This window comes from Anomaloglossus baeobatrachus, unplaced genomic scaffold, assembly GCF_048569485.1.
Source record: "Anomaloglossus baeobatrachus isolate aAnoBae1 unplaced genomic scaffold, aAnoBae1.hap1 Scaffold_201, whole genome shotgun sequence".
Lineage (NCBI taxonomy): Eukaryota > Metazoa > Chordata > Amphibia > Anura > Aromobatidae > Anomaloglossus > Anomaloglossus baeobatrachus.
The window spans coordinates 356,329-377,701 of NW_027441971.1; the positions used below are offsets into that span (position 1 = coordinate 356,329).

General features: G+C 48.3%; 10 non-coding genes and 2 pseudogenes across 10 annotated transcripts; all 12 read left to right on the forward strand.

Moving 5' to 3' along the window:
* Positions 1–4,143: 4,143 nt before the first annotated feature.
* On the forward strand, positions 4,144–4,347 carry LOC142260852 (U2 spliceosomal RNA; annotated as a pseudogene).
* Positions 4,348–5,734: 1,387 nt separating this feature from the next.
* On the forward strand, positions 5,735–5,925 carry LOC142260843 (U2 spliceosomal RNA). Its single transcript, XR_012728711.1, has one exon. It is a non-coding gene; the product is annotated as a U2 spliceosomal RNA (small nuclear RNA).
* A 1,387-nt stretch (positions 5,926–7,312) lies between these two features.
* On the forward strand, positions 7,313–7,454 carry LOC142260994 (U2 spliceosomal RNA; annotated as a pseudogene).
* Positions 7,455–8,150: 696 nt separating this feature from the next.
* LOC142260873 (U2 spliceosomal RNA) lies at positions 8,151–8,345 on the forward strand. Its single transcript, XR_012728727.1, has one exon. It is a non-coding gene; the product is annotated as a U2 spliceosomal RNA (small nuclear RNA).
* Positions 8,346–9,732: 1,387 nt separating this feature from the next.
* LOC142260855 (U2 spliceosomal RNA) lies at positions 9,733–9,923 on the forward strand. Its single transcript, XR_012728713.1, has one exon. It is a non-coding gene; the product is annotated as a U2 spliceosomal RNA (small nuclear RNA).
* Positions 9,924–11,310: 1,387 nt separating this feature from the next.
* On the forward strand, positions 11,311–11,501 carry LOC142260867 (U2 spliceosomal RNA). The gene has a single exon (XR_012728721.1). It is a non-coding gene; the product is annotated as a U2 spliceosomal RNA (small nuclear RNA).
* Positions 11,502–12,888: 1,387 nt separating this feature from the next.
* Positions 12,889–13,079, forward strand: LOC142260879 (U2 spliceosomal RNA). The gene has a single exon (XR_012728732.1). It is a non-coding gene; the product is annotated as a U2 spliceosomal RNA (small nuclear RNA).
* A 1,387-nt stretch (positions 13,080–14,466) lies between these two features.
* LOC142260891 (U2 spliceosomal RNA) lies at positions 14,467–14,657 on the forward strand. Its single transcript, XR_012728742.1, has one exon. It is a non-coding gene; the product is annotated as a U2 spliceosomal RNA (small nuclear RNA).
* Positions 14,658–16,044: 1,387 nt separating this feature from the next.
* LOC142260903 (U2 spliceosomal RNA) lies at positions 16,045–16,235 on the forward strand. The gene has a single exon (XR_012728752.1). It is a non-coding gene; the product is annotated as a U2 spliceosomal RNA (small nuclear RNA).
* A 1,386-nt stretch (positions 16,236–17,621) lies between these two features.
* On the forward strand, positions 17,622–17,812 carry LOC142260915 (U2 spliceosomal RNA). Its single transcript, XR_012728763.1, has one exon. It is a non-coding gene; the product is annotated as a U2 spliceosomal RNA (small nuclear RNA).
* Positions 17,813–19,198: 1,386 nt separating this feature from the next.
* On the forward strand, positions 19,199–19,389 carry LOC142260927 (U2 spliceosomal RNA). Its single transcript, XR_012728773.1, has one exon. It is a non-coding gene; the product is annotated as a U2 spliceosomal RNA (small nuclear RNA).
* Positions 19,390–20,776: 1,387 nt separating this feature from the next.
* On the forward strand, positions 20,777–20,967 carry LOC142260940 (U2 spliceosomal RNA). The gene has a single exon (XR_012728782.1). It is a non-coding gene; the product is annotated as a U2 spliceosomal RNA (small nuclear RNA).
* Positions 20,968–21,373: the final 406 nt, after the last annotated feature.

A 21,373-nucleotide genomic window follows, 5' to 3' on the forward strand; every position in this document is an offset into this window, starting at 1 on the left:
GAGGATTCCACTACCTCCACCTCATTTCCCTACTCCTCAGCTGGTCTCCTCACCCCCCCCCCAAAGCCCACTCTCCCTCCCCAGACCATGAGAGCAGAGGGCCTCAGCACTCTTGCACTTTTCACCGAGGAGGATTTTCCAGCTCTTGTCTCCTCAGGTACAGGCCAAAGGAAAAGGAAGGTGGAAGATAGTCCTGTCGCAGAACCTTCCAAGCTGTTCATTGTGGACCTTAACCCACCCCAGGAAGAGGAGGATGGCCTCCTCCCAGAACCGGACGTGTTGGAGCAGATGGTGGAGTCCCTTGTGGCCGAAGAAGAAATGGAGGAGTCGGAAGCCACTGAGGCACCATCCCTGCTTGATCAGCTAGCAGAAGAGGGTCTGCTGGAGATACCCTTACCAGCAGGTGCCAAAGAGGAAGAACCGCCCGACCGGAGTGGTAACTAAGGCACACCGCCTGCTCTAACTTTCTCTTTCCTCCAATGACTGCTAACATTAACATCTTTTCCATTAATGTTAGGAGCATCAGAGACAAGTTCCGACGTCAGACAATTTTTGCGTTCCTTAACACTCAGTCTAGTGATGTATTTTTCCTGCAGGAATGCTCCCTTCCCTCCTCTAGGTCCTTCAACCATCTGGCCAGGGAGTGGACCCATGGCCCATCCTACTGGTCTGGCGGGGGCGACTGTAGGTCCGCGGGGGTCGCCGTGCTGATCAGGGGAAGCGCCTTCACATTGGACTCTGTTCAGGAAATCGTCTGCGGCAGGTTACTGCTCGTGGATGGCACCTGGGCGGGAGAACCTGTCAGGTTCATCAATGTGTATGCTTCTCCTGTGAAGAGCGATCGACTGGAGCTCCTCCAAGCCCTGCGCCCTCAGCTCGCTACCGCCAGGACGGTAGTGATGGCCGGGGATTTCAACTGCCCGATTGAGGAGGATGGACGCAGTTCTGGAACGGCTGCCAAGTTGGACGTCACATCCAAACTGCTCATTGAGATGGTGACCGAAGCCTCTCTTGTGGACGTTGTTGGCTCCATCGGACACGGATCCGTGAACTATTCATGGTGCCGATCCGATGGCTCGCTGCGTTCCAGGATTGACTTTGTGTTTACCTCTCGGGCGGTTGGGCGGAGTGGGCACTCGATGGTCCCCTGCTTCTTCTCTGACCACAGAGCCATTCACTTTCAAGGTGTGCTGGGCCATGGCTTCCCCATTGGCCCGGGCTCCTGGAAGCTGAACTGCTCTCTGCTGGAAAAGGGTGAGATTCTGGAGGAGCTTAGAGCTGCCTACTCCACGTGGCGGGCCTACAAGGCGGGCTTCCAGTCTGTTTCTGACTGGTGGGAATACGTTAAACTCGAGTTCCGTTTCTTCTTTCAGGCAAAGAGTCAACAACAGGCGTGTCTGAAGAGGAGGGACTTCAGGAGACTCCAGCGTGAGCTGCGTTCCCTGCAGGACCTTCTTCGATGCGGCTGGGACGTGAGAGAGGAGCTGGAGGAGACTAAGAGGAGCCTGAAAAGGCACTTCGAGGAGGAGTCCGAGCGAATTGTCTTCCGTTCCAAAGTGGAGAACCTGGAGAAGGGTGAGAAATGTAACTCGTTCTTTTTCAGGAAACTCCACGCCGGTCACACGCCCATGAATGAACTACGAGACGAGAGTGGAAACATGCGACGCGGGAAAGAGAACGTGATGAAGGTCGTCAGCGACTTCTACAGCGAACTCTACGCCCGCAAGACTACTGACCCCGAGGCCGCCGATAAGTTCCTGTCAGGTATCACTAACCATCTTGACCCTGCAGACGCGGCGGCCATGGATGTTCCTCTGACGGTGGACGAGCTGCTCTCGGCTGCCAAATCCTTTAGTTCTGGCAGGACACCGGGCAGTGACGGCCTCCCAGCAGAGCTCTATGTAGCGCTGGGAGACCTAATCTGTCCGGACCTGTTAGGGCTGTATGAGGAGATGGTGGTGGAGGGCAGAATGCCTCCATCTCTGAGGGAAGGAATGGTCACGATCCTGTACAAGCGTAAAGGAGAGAGGTGCGACCTGAAGAATTGGCGTCCCATCACCCTTCTGAACGTCGACTACAAGATCCTGGCCAAGACGATGGCAACGAGATTGAAGACTGTTATCGGACGGATCATCCACCCGGACCAGACCTGCGGCATCCCCGGACGTCGCATCGCAGACAGCCTGGCTCTCATGCGGGACACGGTCGAGTACATCAAAGCCCGCCGGGTGCACGCAGCCCTGATCTCGTTGGATCAGGAAAAGGCCTTCGACCGTGTTTCCCATGAGTTCCTGGGCAAAGCTCTGCACAGGTTAGGTTTGGGTAACATGTTTTGCTTGTATGTCCAACTAATGTATTTTGATATTCACAGCTCGGTGTTGGTGAACGGCTGGAAGACTGACCCCTTCCCGGTCCTCTCAGGGGTCAGACAAGGCTGTCCTCTGTCACCTCTTCTTTTTGTTTGTGTTATAGAACTCTTTGCAGAGGCTATCCGGCGGAATGGAGAGATCAGAGGGATCACCGCACCAGGACCAGAACGCTTCGAGGTCAAGTGCTCGCTCTACATGGACGACGTGACCGTCTTCTGCGCGGACCGGCGCTCAGTCGACACCCTCGTCCAGACCTGTGAGACCTTTGGACGGGCTTCGGGAGCCAAAGTCAACTGCGGGAAGTCGGAAGCCATGCTCTTCGGGGACTGGCAGCCGGCCTCTTCCGCCCCCTTCCCTTTCAGCATCCAGCCGGATTTCATCAAGGTTCTTGGAGTCTGGTTCGGGAAGGAAGGAGCAGCCCTCAAGTCCTGGGAGGAACGCTTGACCAAGATCACCCAACGGATCGGTCTGTGGAGCCTCAGACGCCTCACCTGTGAGGGCAAAGCACTGGTCCTGCGTAACGAGGTACTGCCCGTGCTGCAGTACACGGCCCAGGCCTGGCCCCCCCTTGCCACCGTGTGCAGGGCCATTACCAGGACGGTGTTTCGTTTTGTCTGGGGATCCAAGATGGACAGAGTAAAGCGGAGCATCATGTACAAGGATCCTCGCAAGGGTGGGAAGGGCGTACCCGATATCCCCACCCTCCTGCGATCCTCCTTCGTATGTGACTGCGTTCGCCGAACTCTGCGAGTCAAGAGAGGTTCCGCGGGTGGGTCCATGTCTCGCTTCTTCCTGCTCCCCCTTTGGAGACGGTTAGGCTGGGACAAGTGGGACAGCTCCTTCCCCTACAACTGGACGGCGCCATGGTTCTACGGAGACGTGGTTCGGTTTGTGAGGGAACACCAACTGGAGGGACTGAAGCCTGATTTGTGGAAGCCAAAGACTATCCACAAACTCATCAGAGCCAAGGACGAAATGGAGAACATTCCAGGACTTCATCACGACACACTGGAGACTGTTTGGACAAACGTGTCATCGGCTGGATTGACCAACGGGCACAAGGACTTGTCATGGATGGCGATACAGGGCGGACTGCCCGTCCGGTCATTCATGCACGCCCGGAACCTGTGCAAAACCCGGTACTGCCCAAGGTGCCCCTTCGTGGAGGAAACATCGCTGCACGCCTTTTGGGACTGCCGTTTCGCACAGCGCCTGTTGGTTGCCCTGGAGGATGACCTGAGGAACTCCGTCCCCAGAGGGAGCCTATCGTACCATTCCGTACTTTATGGACTCTTCCCTGGGACTCACACCGTTGGAGCCATCCAGGAGGCTTGGCGCCTTATGAACTGCTTTAAGGACGCTATTTGGGTCGCCAGGAACCGGCTCATCTTGAAGAGGGAGAGGATGTCTATCCAGGATTGCCGCAAGCTGATCCACAGCCTGCTCAGAGACTATTCCATCATGGACAGTCCGGACGACAGCGCCGAGGAGGAGGTTTAGACCTCTTCCATGCCCCCTCCCTCCTTTTCCCGTTATGTGCGTCTTTCAATAAAGCTTCGGGCCTGTGATTTCCCCAACCTATCCCCCTTTTCCCCTACCCCCATCCCCCAATCGCCGGTTCGTCGTTATTTATTGTCTAACTTTTTCTTTCAGCTTGAGTGTTATGGATAAGCATAGGAGTGTGATGCATAGTTTAGTGCGTCGCACTCTATGGCTATGTAAGAAGGATTGTATAGTTCTGTGTGTACGGGGCTGCGGCACTGTACACGGTTTGTTACCTTTTTGTGAGTAGTGCATGATAATAAAGATGCTGTTAAATCAAAAATCTGTTCTTATCAGTTTAATATCTGATACGTCCCCTATCTGGGGACCATATATTAAATGGATTTTTAGAACAGGGAGATGGAAAAAGAGCTTGCTCTGTCCACTCCACGCATTGACCTGGTATTGCAGTACCTCCAGGAACGGTGCACCCCTTCTTAACCCAGTTTCCAAAAGCAGAACTCAATTCACCTGATTCATATTAGCCCGATTTAATGAATTGGAAGAAAGCATACGTCTTCATATGCACCTCAATTTGGCCCATTCACTTTTCACACTTCCTCCTTTTGTTTTTTATCTTTCACACTTTTGACTTTCTTTATTCATCCAAATAGCAAACTCATCACCACTCAACCTGACCAACTCGGCTATGTCCCCGTGCTGCAGTTCTCTGTCTTATCTAGATCATTTGCAATTGAATGGAATAGATCCCTTTTGGACAAAGTGGATTCACCTGCTGCTGCAGTGACCACAGGTGTGATAACATCTAGAATTGGCATCTGGTGCGATCTCTCCGCTTCCACTCCAAAGAAAGTTACCTGTTTATTCCTATCATGCATTGGTTTTTGGGGTTTTCTTTGAGTAATGATGATCTCTTTAGTAGTCTGTTGGCGCCCTCTCCTGGAGGAATAGTTTGCTTGCTCTTGGACATTCTAAAAGAGAGGTCATGATAGACATTGAGCTTCTGAGCTCAATTGGGGACAGTCATGGGTGATGAATGTTTGCAACCTACTGCGAAGCCTCATACCGCAATATAAGGAACGTCAAATACTAAGAAAGGGCGGCCTATGAAAGAATTACTACTTTCAATAAGTACACTTAAACGGCTAATTGGGAATAGAAAAACTGTAAAAAGCCCTCTGAGAAAGCCCCCCTCTAACCTTTGATAGTAAGCTTTTCTGTAGTCTGCCTGTTGATGTATTTTCCGTTTGAACTGTGCACAACATGAAGAGACGGAACACTGGCGGCTTGTCACAATGCCCCCCGATGACATCACAATAGCGCTGCTGCCTAGAAAACAAGCTGCGCAGAAGAAGTTGTTCTTTGGGTGGGAGGGTGGGCTAGTGGAAGGAGGGGGCAATCTCTTTTTTTCCCGGGTGGTAGGGGGATGACAGGAGAAGGGAAGCGGGTGGTGAGAAAGGTACAGAGGGCAGGGTTTGGGGGCTGGGAAGGAAAGGGAAAAGATTAGGGTTTGGGGATGATGAAAGGGCTTTCTACGGGTAAGGATGGCAAAGGGTGGCAGTGACGGAAAGTCAGGCAACCTGTCCTGTCCGTCTTTTTGTATCGTGAATTGGAAAGACTGCAAGGGGGAGGGGAGTTGCTTGCGCCCTAAAGGAGGAGTTATTCAGATTCATTGCAGTGGGCGGCGGCTGCAAAACGCACCATTCTTCTTGTTTTGGCTCTGCAAAGCAGCCTTTTCAAGGGTTGGCTTGGGTGACAAAATGTCTTGTGTAGGCGTGGGTTTGTCTCCCTCTCGCTCTCTCTCCCTAAGATGTGTCCGGCATAGGCCAGGGTGCCACTCGAGGCCCAAACCAATTCTGGTTATCGCTTCTCGGCCTTTTGGCTAAGATCAAGTGTAGTATCTGTTCTTATCAGTTTAATATCTGATACGTCCCCTATCTGGGGACCATATATTAAATGGATTTTTAGAACAGGGAGATGGAAAAAGAGCTTGCTCTGTCCACTCCACGCATTGACCTGGTATTGCAGTACCTCCAGGAACGGTGCACCCCTTCTTAACCCAGTTTCCAAAAGCAGAACTCAATTCACCTGATTCATATTAGCCCGATTTAATGAATTGGAAGAAAGCATACGTCTTCATATGCACCTCAATTTGGCCCATTCACTTTTCACACTTCCTCCTTTTGTTTTTTATCTTTCACACTTTTGACTTTCTTTATTCATCCAAATAGCAAACTCATCACCACTCAACCTGACCAACTCGGCTATGTCCCCGTGCTGCAGTTCTCTGTCTTATCTAGATCATTTGCAATTGAATGGAATAGATCCCTTTTGGACAAAGTGGATTCACCTGCTGCTGCAGTGACCACAGGTGTGATAACATCTAGAATTGGCATCTGGTGCGATCTCTCCGCTTCCACTCCAAAGAAAGTTACCTGTTTATTCCTATCATGCATTGGTTTTTGGGGTTTTCTTTGAGTAATGATGATCTCTTTAGTAGTCTGTTGGCGCCCTCTCCTGGAGGAATAGTTTGCTTGCTCTTGGACATTCTAAAAGAGAGGTCATGATAGACATTGAGCTTCTGAGCTCAATTGGGGACAGTCATGGGTGATGAATGTTTGCAACCTACTGCGAAGCCTCATACCGCAATATAAGGAACGTCAAATACTAAGAAAGGGCGGCCTATGAAAGAATTACTACTTTCAATAAGTACACTTAAACGGCTAATTGGGAATAGAAAAACTGTAAAAAGCCCTCTGAGAAAGCCCCCCTCTAACCTTTGATAGTAAGCTTTTCTGTAGTCTGCCTGTTGATGTATTTTCCGTTTGAACTGTGCACAACATGAAGAGACGGAACACTGGCGGCTTGTCACAATGCCCCCCGATGACATCACAATAGCGCTGCTGCCTAGAAAACAAGCTGCGCAGAAGAAGTTGTTCTTTGGGTGGGAGGGTGGGCTAGTGGAAGGAGGGGGCAATCTCTTTTTTTCCCGGGTGGTAGGGGGATGACAGGAGAAGGGAAGCGGGTGGTGAGAAAGGTACAGAGGGCAGGGTTTGGGGGCTGGGAAGGAAAGGGAAAAGATTAGGGTTTGGGGATGATGAAAGGGCTTTCTACGGGTAAGGATGGCAAAGGGTGGCAGTGACGGAAAGTCAGGCAACCTGTCCTGTCCGTCTTTTTGTATCGTGAATTGGAAAGACTGCAAGGGGGAGGGGAGTTGCTTGCGCCCTAAAGGAGGAGTTATTCAGATTCATTGCAGTGGGCGGCGGCTGCAAAACGCACCATTCTTCTTGTTTTGGCTCTGCAAAGCAGCCTTTTCAAGGGTTGGCTTGGGTGACAAAATGTCTTGTGTAGGCGTGGGTTTGTCTCCCTCTCGCTCTCTCTCCCTAAGATGTGTCCGGCATAGGCCAGGGTGCCACTCGAGGCCCAAACCAATTCTGGTTATCGCTTCTCGGCCTTTTGGCTAAGATCAAGTGTAGTATCTTTCGAAAAGGTGGTTTAAGGCTCCGGCCACCTTAGTACAATGATGCAATGCACACTGGAAGGTTGCGCTTGTTAGTACTTTGGGAGGATAGTATATCCATCTAGAGGAAACCATGGCCCTACCAGGATCGAGGTTATTAGACTGAGTAAGTGTGAGGGTTATGGTGCAATGTGCCCCAGGAATGGACACCCTGGAGGGAGTCTGAACTTGCTAGGTTGGGACCCTGGTAAGCCTCAGACTCTGTCGCACGCCGCGCCTTGCCTATTCATACTTTCCAAGCATATTGCCCTATCCCGGCCTTCTGGCTAAGAAGGGAATTTTCATAATCCCGGTCGGAGGTCCGGTCAGCTTTGGGCTGAGAAACCAACACCCGGTTGGAGGTCCGGGTCAGCTTTGGCTGAGAAACCAACACCCGGTTGGAGGTCCGGTTAGCCTTGGGCTGAGAAACCAACACCCGGTTGGAGGTCCGGTCAGCCTTGGGCTGAGAAACCAACACCCGGTTGGAGGTCCGGTCAGCCTTGGGCTGAGAAACCAACACCGGTTGACGGTCCGGGCAGTCTCGGCTGCGAAACCAACGACTAGTAGCTCCCTACTCCACTTGGGTAAGATGCCTCGGTGGACGCTGGGAGCAACAACAAGGCTCAACCAGGCTTTGGCTTGGGGGAGCACCGAAGATCCCTGACCCTCGCTGTGGCCTTCTGGCTCGGAGGGACGGGGTTGATTTTTGGGGATCCTCTTCTCACGGAGGGGTCCACATGAATCCTAGCCTTTGCACTGTTTTTGGTGTGACTTCGGTCATGCATTTTTGCGGTGCTTTGGAAAGCTTCATTAAATCAAAATCTGTTCTTATCAGTTTAATATCTGATACGTCCCCTATCTGGGGACCATATATTAAATGGATTTTTAGAACAGGGAGATGGAAAAAGAGCTTGCTCTGTCCACTCCACGCATTGACCTGGTATTGCAGTACCTCCAGGAACGGTGCACCCCTTCTTAACCCAGTTTCCAAAAGCAGAACTCAATTCACCTGATTCATATTAGCCCGATTTAATGAATTGGAAGAAAGCATACGTCTTCATATGCACCTCAATTTGGCCCATTCACTTTTCACACTTCCTCCTTTTGTTTTTTATCTTTCACACTTTTGACTTTCTTTATTCATCCAAATAGCAAACTCATCACCACTCAACCTGACCAACTCGGCTATGTCCCCGTGCTGCAGTTCTCTGTCTTATCTAGATCATTTGCAATTGAATGGAATAGATCCCTTTTGGACAAAGTGGATTCACCTGCTGCTGCAGTGACCACAGGTGTGATAACATCTAGAATTGGCATCTGGTGCGATCTCTCCGCTTCCACTCCAAAGAAAGTTACCTGTTTATTCCTATCATGCATTGGTTTTTGGGGTTTTCTTTGAGTAATGATGATCTCTTTAGTAGTCTGTTGGCGCCCTCTCCTGGAGGAATAGTTTGCTTGCTCTTGGACATTCTAAAAGAGAGGTCATGATAGACATTGAGCTTCTGAGCTCAATTGGGGACAGTCATGGGTGATGAATGTTTGCAACCTACTGCGAAGCCTCATACCGCAATATAAGGAACGTCAAATACTAAGAAAGGGCGGCCTATGAAAGAATTACTACTTTCAATAAGTACACTTAAACGGCTAATTGGGAATAGAAAAACTGTAAAAAGCCCTCTGAGAAAGCCCCCCTCTAACCTTTGATAGTAAGCTTTTCTGTAGTCTGCCTGTTGATGTATTTTCCGTTTGAACTGTGCACAACATGAAGAGACGGAACACTGGCGGCTTGTCACAATGCCCCCCGATGACATCACAATAGCGCTGCTGCCTAGAAAACAAGCTGCGCAGAAGAAGTTGTTCTTTGGGTGGGAGGGTGGGCTAGTGGAAGGAGGGGGCAATCTCTTTTTTTCCCGGGTGGTAGGGGGATGACAGGAGAAGGGAAGCGGGTGGTGAGAAAGGTACAGAGGGCAGGGTTTGGGGGCTGGGAAGGAAAGGGAAAAGATTAGGGTTTGGGGATGATGAAAGGGCTTTCTACGGGTAAGGATGGCAAAGGGTGGCAGTGACGGAAAGTCAGGCAACCTGTCCTGTCCGTCTTTTTGTATCGTGAATTGGAAAGACTGCAAGGGGGAGGGGAGTTGCTTGCGCCCTAAAGGAGGAGTTATTCAGATTCATTGCAGTGGGCGGCGGCTGCAAAATGCACCATTCTTCTTGTTTTGGCTCTGCAAAGCAGCCTTTTCAAGGGTTGGCTTGGGTGACAAAATGTCTTGTGTAGGCGTGGGTTTGTCTCCCTCTCGCTCTCTCTCCCTAAGATGTGTCCGGCATAGGCCAGGGTGCCACTCGAGGCCCAAACCAATTCTGGTTATCGCTTCTCGGCCTTTTGGCTAAGATCAAGTGTAGTATCTGTTCTTATCAGTTTAATATCTGATACGTCCCCTATCTGGGGACCATATATTAAATGGATTTTTAGAACAGGGAGATGGAAAAAGAGCTTGCTCTGTCCACTCCACGCATTGACCTGGTATTGCAGTACCTCCAGGAACGGTGCACCCCTTCTTAACCCAGTTTCCAAAAGCAGAACTCAATTCACCTGATTCATATTAGCCCGATTTAATGAATTGGAAGAAAGCATACGTCTTCATATGCACCTCAATTTGGCCCATTCACTTTTCACACTTCCTCCTTTTGTTTTTTATCTTTCACACTTTTGACTTTCTTTATTCATCCAAATAGCAAACTCATCACCACTCAACCTGACCAACTCGGCTATGTCCCCGTGCTGCAGTTCTCTGTCTTATCTAGATCATTTGCAATTGAATGGAATAGATCCCTTTTGGACAAAGTGGATTCACCTGCTGCTGCAGTGACCACAGGTGTGATAACATCTAGAATTGGCATCTGGTGCGATCTCTCCGCTTCCACTCCAAAGAAAGTTACCTGTTTATTCCTATCATGCATTGGTTTTTGGGGTTTTCTTTGAGTAATGATGATCTCTTTAGTAGTCTGTTGGCGCCCTCTCCTGGAGGAATAGTTTGCTTGCTCTTGGACATTCTAAAAGAGAGGTCATGATAGACATTGAGCTTCTGAGCTCAATTGGGGACAGTCATGGGTGATGAATGTTTGCAACCTACTGCGAAGCCTCATACCGCAATATAAGGAACGTCAAATACTAAGAAAGGGCGGCCTATGAAAGAATTACTACTTTCAATAAGTACACTTAAACGGCTAATTGGGAATAGAAAAACTGTAAAAAGCCCTCTGAGAAAGCCCCCCTCTAACCTTTGATAGTAAGCTTTTCTGTAGTCTGCCTGTTGATGTATTTTCCGTTTGAACTGTGCACAACATGAAGAGACGGAACACTGGCGGCTTGTCACAATGCCCCCCGATGACATCACAATAGCGCTGCTGCCTAGAAAACAAGCTGCGCAGAAGAAGTTGTTCTTTGGGTGGGAGGGTGGGCTAGTGGAAGGAGGGGGCAATCTCTTTTTTTCCCGGGTGGTAGGGGGATGACAGGAGAAGGGAAGCGGGTGGTGAGAAAGGTACAGAGGGCAGGGTTTGGGGGCTGGGAAGGAAAGGGAAAAGATTAGGGTTTGGGGATGATGAAAGGGCTTTCTACGGGTAAGGATGGCAAAGGGTGGCAGTGACGGAAAGTCAGGCAACCTGTCCTGTCCGTCTTTTTGTATCGTGAATTGGAAAGACTGCAAGGGGGAGGGGAGTTGCTTGCGCCCTAAAGGAGGAGTTATTCAGATTCATTGCAGTGGGCGGCGGCTGCAAAACGCACCATTCTTCTTGTTTTGGCTCTGCAAAGCAGCCTTTTCAAGGGTTGGCTTGGGTGACAAAATGTCTTGTGTAGGCGTGGGTTTGTCTCCCTCTCGCTCTCTCTCCCTAAGATGTGTCCGGCATAGGCCAGGGTGCCACTCGAGGCCCAAACCAATTCTGGTTATCGCTTCTCGGCCTTTTGGCTAAGATCAAGTGTAGTATCTGTTCTTATCAGTTTAATATCTGATACGTCCCCTATCTGGGGACCATATATTAAATGGATTTTTAGAACAGGGAGATGGAAAAAGAGCTTGCTCTGTCCACTCCACGCATTGACCTGGTATTGCAGTACCTCCAGGAACGGTGCACCCCTTCTTAACCCAGTTTCCAAAAGCAGAACTCAATTCACCTGATTCATATTAGCCCGATTTAATGAATTGGAAGAAAGCATACGTCTTCATATGCACCTCAATTTGGCCCATTCACTTTTCACACTTCCTCCTTTTGTTTTTTATCTTTCACACTTTTGACTTTCTTTATTCATCCAAATAGCAAACTCATCACCACTCAACCTGACCAACTCGGCTATGTCCCCGTGCTGCAGTTCTCTGTCTTATCTAGATCATTTGCAATTGAATGGAATAGATCCCTTTTGGACAAAGTGGATTCACCTGCTGCTGCAGTGACCACAGGTGTGATAACATCTAGAATTGGCATCTGGTGCGATCTCTCCGCTTCCACTCCAAAGAAAGTTACCTGTTTATTCCTATCATGCATTGGTTTTTGGGGTTTTCTTTGAGTAATGATGATCTCTTTAGTAGTCTGTTGGCGCCCTCTCCTGGAGGAATAGTTTGCTTGCTCTTGGACATTCTAAAAGAGAGGTCATGATAGACATTGAGCTTCTGAGCTCAATTGGGGACAGTCATGGGTGATGAATGTTTGCAACCTACTGCGAAGCCTCATACCGCAATATAAGGAACGTCAAATACTAAGAAAGGGCGGCCTATGAAAGAATTACTACTTTCAATAAGTACACTTAAACGGCTAATTGGGAATAGAAAAACTGTAAAAAGCCCTCTGAGAAAGCCCCCCTCTAACCTTTGATAGTAAGCTTTTCTGTAGTCTGCCTGTTGATGTATTTTCCGTTTGAACTGTGCACAACATGAAGAGACGGAACACTGGCGGCTTGTCACAATGCCCCCCGATGACATCACAATAGCGCTGCTGCCTAGAAAACAAGCTGCGCAGAAGAAGTTGTTCTTTGGGTGGGAGGGTGGGCTAGTGGAAGGAGGGGGCAATCTCTTTTTTTCCCGGGTGGTAGGGGGATGACAGGAGAAGGGAAGCGGGTGGTGAGAAAGGTACAGAGGGCAGGGTTTGGGGGCTGGGAAGGAAAGGGAAAAGATTAGGGTTTGGGGATGATGAAAGGGCTTTCTACGGGTAAGGATGGCAAAGGGTGGCAGTGACGGAAAGTCAGGCAACCTGTCCTGTCCGTCTTTTTGTATCGTGAATTGGAAAGACTGCAAGGGGGAGGGGAGTTGCTTGCGCCCTAAAGGAGGAGTTATTCAGATTCATTGCAGTGGGCGGCGGCTGCAAAACGCACCATTCTTCTTGTTTTGGCTCTGCAAAGCAGCCTTTTCAAGGGTTGGCTTGGGTGACAAAATGTCTTGTGTAGGCGTGGGTTTGTCTCCCTCTCGCTCTCTCTCCCTAAGATGTGTCCGGCATAGGCCAGGGTGCCACTCGAGGCCCAAACCAATTCTGGTTATCGCTTCTCGGCCTTTTGGCTAAGATCAAGTGTAGTATCTGTTCTTATCAGTTTAATATCTGATACGTCCCCTATCTGGGGACCATATATTAAATGGATTTTTAGAACAGGGAGATGGAAAAAGAGCTTGCTCTGTCCACTCCACGCATTGACCTGGTATTGCAGTACCTCCAGGAACGGTGCACCCCTTCTTAACCCAGTTTCCAAAAGCAGAACTCAATTCACCTGATTCATATTAGCCCGATTTAATGAATTGGAAGAAAGCATACGTCTTCATATGCACCTCAATTTGGCCCATTCACTTTTCACACTTCCTCCTTTTGTTTTTTATCTTTCACACTTTTGACTTTCTTTATTCATCCAAATAGCAAACTCATCACCACTCAACCTGACCAACTCGGCTATGTCCCCGTGCTGCAGTTCTCTGTCTTATCTAGATCATTTGCAATTGAATGGAATAGATCCCTTTTGGACAAAGTGGATTCACCTGCTGCTGCAGTGACCACAGGTGTGATAACATCTAGAATTGGCATCTGGTGCGATCTCTCCGCTTCCACTCCAAAGAAAGTTACCTGTTTATTCCTATCATGCATTGGTTTTTGGGGTTTTCTTTGAGTAATGATGATCTCTTTAGTAGTCTGTTGGCGCCCTCTCCTGGAGGAATAGTTTGCTTGCTCTTGGACATTCTAAAAGAGAGGTCATGATAGACATTGAGCTTCTGAGCTCAATTGGGGACAGTCATGGGTGATGAATGTTTGCAACCTACTGCGAAGCCTCATACCGCAATATAAGGAACGTCAAATACTAAGAAAGGGCGGCCTATGAAAGAATTACTACTTTCAATAAGTACACTTAAACGGCTAATTGGGAATAGAAAAACTGTAAAAAGCCCTCTGAGAAAGCCCCCCTCTAACCTTTGATAGTAAGCTTTTCTGTAGTCTGCCTGTTGATGTATTTTCCGTTTGAACTGTGCACAACATGAAGAGACGGAACACTGGCGGCTTGTCACAATGCCCCCCGATGACATCACAATAGCGCTGCTGCCTAGAAAACAAGCTGCGCAGAAGAAGTTGTTCTTTGGGTGGGAGGGTGGGCTAGTGGAAGGAGGGGGCAATCTCTTTTTTTCCCGGGTGGTAGGGGGATGACAGGAGAAGGGAAGCGGGTGGTGAGAAAGGTACAGAGGGCAGGGTTTGGGGGCTGGGAAGGAAAGGGAAAAGATTAGGGTTTGGGGATGATGAAAGGGCTTTCTACGGGTAAGGATGGCAAAGGGTGGCAGTGACGGAAAGTCAGGCAACCTGTCCTGTCCGTCTTTTTGTATCGTGAATTGGAAAGACTGCAAGGGGGAGGGGAGTTGCTTGCGCCCTAAAGGAGGAGTTATTCAGATTCATTGCAGTGGGCGGCGGCTGCAAAACGCACCATTCTTCTTGTTTTGGCTCTGCAAAGCAGCCTTTTCAAGGGTTGGCTTGGGTGACAAAATGTCTTGTGTAGGCGTGGGTTTGTCTCCCTCTCGCTCTCTCTCCCTAAGATGTGTCCGGCATAGGCCAGGGTGCCACTCGAGGCCCAAACCAATTCTGGTTATCGCTTCTCGGCCTTTTGGCTAAGATCAAGTGTAGTATCTGTTCTTATCAGTTTAATATCTGATACGTCCCCTATCTGGGGACCATATATTAAATGGATTTTTAGAACAGGGAGATGGAAAAAGAGCTTGCTCTGTCCACTCCACGCATTGACCTGGTATTGCAGTACCTCCAGGAACGGTGCACCCCTTCTTAACCCAGTTTCCAAAAGCAGAACTCAATTCACCTGATTCATATTAGCCCGATTTAATGAATTGGAAGAAAGCATACGTCTTCATATGCACCTCAATTTGGCCCATTCACTTTTCACACTTCCTCCTTTTGTTTTTTATCTTTCACACTTTTGACTTTCTTTATTCATCCAAATAGCAAACTCATCACCACTCAACCTGACCAACTCGGCTATGTCCCCGTGCTGCAGTTCTCTGTCTTATCTAGATCATTTGCAATTGAATGGAATAGATCCCTTTTGGACAAAGTGGATTCACCTGCTGCTGCAGTGACCACAGGTGTGATAACATCTAGAATTGGCATCTGGTGCGATCTCTCCGCTTCCACTCCAAAGAAAGTTACCTGTTTATTCCTATCATGCATTGGTTTTTGGGGTTTTCTTTGAGTAATGATGATCTCTTTAGTAGTCTGTTGGCGCCCTCTCCTGGAGGAATAGTTTGCTTGCTCTTGGACATTCTAAAAGAGAGGTCATGATAGACATTGAGCTTCTGAGCTCAATTGGGGACAGTCATGGGTGATGAATGTTTGCAACCTACTGCGAAGCCTCATACCGCAATATAAGGAACGTCAAATACTAAGAAAGGGCGGCCTATGAAAGAATTACTACTTTCAATAAGTACACTTAAACGGCTAATTGGGAATAGAAAAACTGTAAAAAGCCCTCTGAGAAAGCCCCCCTCTAACCTTTGATAGTAAGCTTTTCTGTAGTCTGCCTGTTGATGTATTTTCCGTTTGAACTGTGCACAACATGAAGAGACGGAACACTGGCGGCTTGTCACAATGCCCCCCGATGACATCACAATAGCGCTGCTGCCTAGAAAACAAGCTGCGCAGAAGAAGTTGTTCTTTGGGTGGGAGGGTGGGCTAGTGGAAGGAGGGGGCAATCTCTTTTTTTCCCGGGTGGTAGGGGGATGACAGGAGAAGGGAAGCGGGTGGTGAGAAAGGTACAGAGGGCAGGGTTTGGGGGCTGGGAAGGAAAGGGAAAAGATTAGGGTTTGGGGATGATGAAAGGGCTTTCTACGGGTAAGGATGGCAAAGGGTGGCAGTGACGGAAAGTCAGGCAACCTGTCCTGTCCGTCTTTTTGTATCGTGAATTGGAAAGACTGCAAGGGGGAGGGGAGTTGCTTGCGCCCTAAAGGAGGAGTTATTCAGATTCATTGCAGTGGGCGGCGGCTGCAAAACGCACCATTCTTCTTGTTTTGGCTCTGCAAAGCAGCCTTTTCAAGGGTTGGCTTGGGTGACAAAATGTCTTGTGTAGGCGTGGGTTTGTCTCCCTCTCGCTCTCTCTCCCTAAGATGTGTCCGGCATAGGCCAGGGTGCCACTCGAGGCCCAAACCAATTCTGGTTATCGCTTCTCGGCCTTTTGGCTAAGATCAAGTGTAGTATCTGTTCTTATCAGTTTAATATCTGATACGTCCCCTATCTGGGGACCATATATTAAATGGATTTTTAGAACAGGGAGATGGAAAAAGAGCTTGCTCTGTCCACTCCACGCATTGACCTGGTATTGCAGTACCTCCAGGAACGGTGCACCCCTTCTTAACCCAGTTTCCAAAAGCAGAACTCAATTCACCTGATTCATATTAGCCCGATTTAATGAATTGGAAGAAAGCATACGTCTTCATATGCACCTCAATTTGGCCCATTCACTTTTCACACTTCCTCCTTTTGTTTTTTATCTTTCACACTTTTGACTTTCTTTATTCATCCAAATAGCAAACTCATCACCACTCAACCTGACCAACTCGGCTATGTCCCCGTGCTGCAGTTCTCTGTCTTATCTAGATCATTTGCAATTGAATGGAATAGATCCCTTTTGGACAAAGTGGATTCACCTGCTGCTGCAGTGACCACAGGTGTGATAACATCTAGAATTGGCATCTGGTGCGATCTCTCCGCTTCCACTCCAAAGAAAGTTACCTGTTTATTCCTATCATGCATTGGTTTTTGGGGTTTTCTTTGAGTAATGATGATCTCTTTAGTAGTCTGTTGGCGCCCTCTCCTGGAGGAATAGTTTGCTTGCTCTTGGACATTCTAAAAGAGAGGTCATGATAGACATTGAGCTTCTGAGCTCAATTGGGGACAGTCATGGGTGATGAATGTTTGCAACCTACTGCGAAGCCTCATACCGCAATATAAGGAACGTCAAATACTAAGAAAGGGCGGCCTATGAAAGAATTACTACTTTCAATAAGTACACTTAAACGGCTAATTGGGAATAGAAAAACTGTAAAAAGCCCTCTGAGAAAGCCCCCCTCTAACCTTTGATAGTAAGCTTTTCTGTAGTCTGCCTGTTGATGTATTTTCCGTTTGAACTGTGCACAACATGAAGAGACGGAACACTGGCGGCTTGTCACAATGCCCCCCGATGACATCACAATAGCGCTGCTGCCTAGAAAACAAGCTGCGCAGAAGAAGTTGTTCTTTGGGTGGGAGGGTGGGCTAGTGGAAGGAGGGGGCAATCTCTTTTTTTCCCGGGTGGTAGGGGGATGACAGGAGAAGGGAAGCGGGTGGTGAGAAAGGTACAGAGGGCAGGGTTTGGGGGCTGGGAAGGAAAGGGAAAAGATTAGGGTTTGGGGATGATGAAAGGGCTTTCTACGGGTAAGGATGGCAAAGGGTGGCAGTGACGGAAAGTCAGGCAACCTGTCCTGTCCGTCTTTTTGTATCGTGAATTGGAAAGACTGCAAGGGGGAGGGGAGTTGCTTGCGCCCTAAAGGAGGAGTTATTCAGATTCATTGCAGTGGGCGGCGGCTGCAAAACGCACCATTCTTCTTGTTTTGGCTCTGCAAAGCAGCCTTTTCAAGGGTTGGCTTGGGTGACAAAATGTCTTGTGTAGGCGTGGGTTTGTCTCCCTCTCGCTCTCTCTCCCTAAGATGTGTCCGGCATAGGCCAGGGTGCCACTCGATCCCAAACCAATTCTGGTTATCGCTTCTCGGCCTTTTGGCTAAGATCAAGTGTAGTATCTGTTCTTATCAGTTTAATATCTGATACGTCCCCTATCTGGGGACCATATATTAAATGGATTTTTAGAACAGGGAGATGGAAAAAGAGCTTGCTCTGTCCACTCCACGCATTGACCTGGTATTGCAGTACCTCCAGGAACGGTGCACCCCTTCTTAACCCAGTTTCCAAAAGCAGAACTCAATTCACCTGATTCATATTAGCCCGATTTAATGAATTGGAAGAAAGCATACGTCTTCATATGCACCTCAATTTGGCCCATTCACTTTTCACACTTCCTCCTTTTGTTTTTTATCTTTCACACTTTTGACTTTCTTTATTCATCCAAATAGCAAACTCATCACCACTCAACCTGACCAACTCGGCTATGTCCCCGTGCTGCAGTTCTCTGTCTTATCTAGATCATTTGCAATTGAATGGAATAGATCCCTTTTGGACAAAGTGGATTCACCTGCTGCTGCAGTGACCACAGGTGTGATAACATCTAGAATTGGCATCTGGTGCGATCTCTCCGCTTCCACTCCAAAGAAAGTTACCTGTTTATTCCTATCATGCATTGGTTTTTGGGGTTTTCTTTGAGTAATGATGATCTCTTTAGTAGTCTGTTGGCGCCCTCTCCTGGAGGAATAGTTTGCTTGCTCTTGGACATTCTAAAAGAGAGGTCATGATAGACATTGAGCTTCTGAGCTCAATTGGGGACAGTCATGGGTGATGAATGTTTGCAACCTACTGCGAAGCCTCATACCGCAATATAAGGAACGTCAAATACTAAGAAAGGGCGGCCTATGAAAGAATTACTACTTTCAATAAGTACACTTAAACGGCTAATTGGGAATAGAAAAACTGTAAAAAGCCCTCTGAGAAAGCCCCCCTCTAACCTTTGATAGTAAGCTTTTCTGTAGTCTGCCTGTTGATGTATTTTCCGTTTGAACTGTGCACAACATGAAGAGACGGAACACTGGCGGCTTGTCACAATGCCCCCCGATGACATCACAATAGCGCTGCTGCCTAGAAAACAAGCTGCGCAGAAGAAGTTGTTCTTTGGGTGGGAGGGTGGGCTAGTGGAAGGAGGGGGCAATCTCTTTTTTTCCCGGGTGGTAGGGGGATGACAGGAGAAGGGAAGCGGGTGGTGAGAAAGGTACAGAGGGCAGGGTTTGGGGGCTGGGAAGGAAAGGGAAAAGATTAGGGTTTGGGGATGATGAAAGGGCTTTCTACGGGTAAGGATGGCAAAGGGTGGCAGTGACGGAAAGTCAGGCAACCTGTCCTGTCCGTCTTTTTGTATCGTGAATTGGAAAGACTGCAAGGGGGAGGGGAGTTGCTTGCGCCCTAAAGGAGGAGTTATTCAGATTCATTGCAGTGGGCGGCGGCTGCAAAACGCACCATTCTTCTTGTTTTGGCTCTGCAAAGCAGCCTTTTCAAGGGTTGGCTTGGGTGACAAAATGTCTTGTGTAGGCGTGGGTTTGTCTCCCTCTCGCTCTCTCTCCCTAAGATGTGTCCGGCATAGGCCAGGGTGCCACTCGATCCCAAACCAATTCTGGTTATCGCTTCTCGGCCTTTTGGCTAAGATCAAGTGTAGTATCTGTTCTTATCAGTTTAATATCTGATACGTCCCCTATCTGGGGACCATATATTAAATGGATTTTTAGAACAGGGAGATGGAAAAAGAGCTTGCTCTGTCCACTCCACGCATTGACCTGGTATTGCAGTACCTCCAGGAACGGTGCACCCCTTCTTAACCCAGTTTCCAAAAGCAGAACTCAATTCACCTGATTCATATTAGCCCGATTTAATGAATTGGAAGAAAGCATACGTCTTCATATGCACCTCAATTTGGCCCATTCACTTTTCACACTTCCTCCTTTTGTTTTTTATCTTTCACACTTTTGACTTTCTTTATTCATCCAAATAGCAAACTCATCACCACTCAACCTGACCAACTCGGCTATGTCCCCGTGCTGCAGTTCTCTGTCTTATCTAGATCATTTGCAATTGAATGGAATAGATCCCTTTTGGACAAAGTGGATTCACCTGCTGCTGCAGTGACCACAGGTGTGATAACATCTAGAATTGGCATCTGGTGCGATCTCTCCGCTTCCACTCCAAAGAAAGTTACCTGTTTATTCCTATCATGCATTGGTTTTTGGGGTTTTCTTTGAGTAATGATGATCTCTTTAGTAGTCTGTTGGCGCCCTCTCCTGGAGGAATAGTTTGCTTGCTCTTGGACATTCTAAAAGAGAGGTCATGATAGACATTGAGCTTCTGAGCTCAATTGGGGACAGTCATGGGTGATGAATGTTTGCAACCTACTGCGAAGCCTCATACCGCAATATAAGGAACGTCAAATACTAAGAAAGGGCGGCCTATGAAAGAATTACTACTTTCAATAAGTACACTTAAACGGCTAATTGGGAATAGAAAAACTGTAAAAAGCCCTCTGAGAAAGCCCCCCTCTAACCTTTGATAGTAAGCTTTTCTGTAGTCTGCCTGTTGATGTATTTTCCGTTTGAACTGTGCACAACATGAAGAGACGGAACACTGGCGGCTTGTCACAATGCCCCCCGATGACATCACAATAGCGCTGCTGCCTAGAAAACAAGCTGCGCAGAAGAAGTTGTTCTTTGGGTGGGAGGGTGGGCTAGTGGAAGGAGGGGGCAATCTCTTTTTTTCCCGGGTGGTAGGGGGATGACAGGAGAAGGGAAGCGGGTGGTGAGAAAGGTACAGAGGGCAGGGTTTGGGGGCTGGGAAGGAAAGGGAAAAGATTAGGGTTTGGGGATGATGAAAGGGCTTTCTACGGGTAAGGATGGCAAAGGGTGGCAGTGACGGAAAGTCAGGCAACCTGTCCTGTCCGTCTTTTTGTATCGTGAATTGGAAAGACTGCAAGGGGGAGGGGAGTTGCTTGCGCCCTAAAGGAGGAGTTATTCAGATTCATTGCAGTGGGCGGCGGCTGCAAAACGCACCATTCTTCTTGTTTTGGCTCTGCAAAGCAGCCTTTTCAAGGGTTGGCTTGGGTGACAAAATGTCTTGTGTAGGCGTGGGTTTGTCTCCCTCTCGCTCTCTCTCCCTAAGATGTGTCCGGCATAGGCCAGGGTGCCACTCGAGGCCCAAACCAATTCTGGTTATCGCTTCTCGGCCTTTTGGCTAAGATCAAGTGTAGTATCTGTTCTTATCAGTTTAATATCTGATACGTCCCCTATCTGGGGACCATATATTAAATGGATTTTTAGAACAGGGAGATGGAAAAAGAGCTTGCTCTGTCCACTCCACGCATTGACCTGGTATTGCAGTACCTCCAGGAACGGTGCACCCCTTCTTAACCCAGTTTCCAAAAGCAGAACTCAATTCACCTGATTCATATTAGCCCGATTTAATGAATTGGAAGAAAGCATACGTCTTCATATGCACCTCAATTTGGCCCATTCACTTTTCACACTTCCTCCTTTTGTTTTTTATCTTTCACACTTTTGACTTTCTTTATTCATCCAAATAGCAAACTCATCACCACTCAACCTGACCAACTCGGCTATGTCCCCGTGCTGCAGTTCTCTGTCTTATCTAGATCATTTGCAATTGAATGGAATAGATCCCTTTTGGACAAAGTGGATTCACCTGCTGCTGCAGTGACCACAGGTGTGATAACATCTAGAATTGGCATCTGGTGCGATCTCTCCGCTTCCACTCCAAAGAAAGTTACCTGTTTATTCCTATCATGCATTGG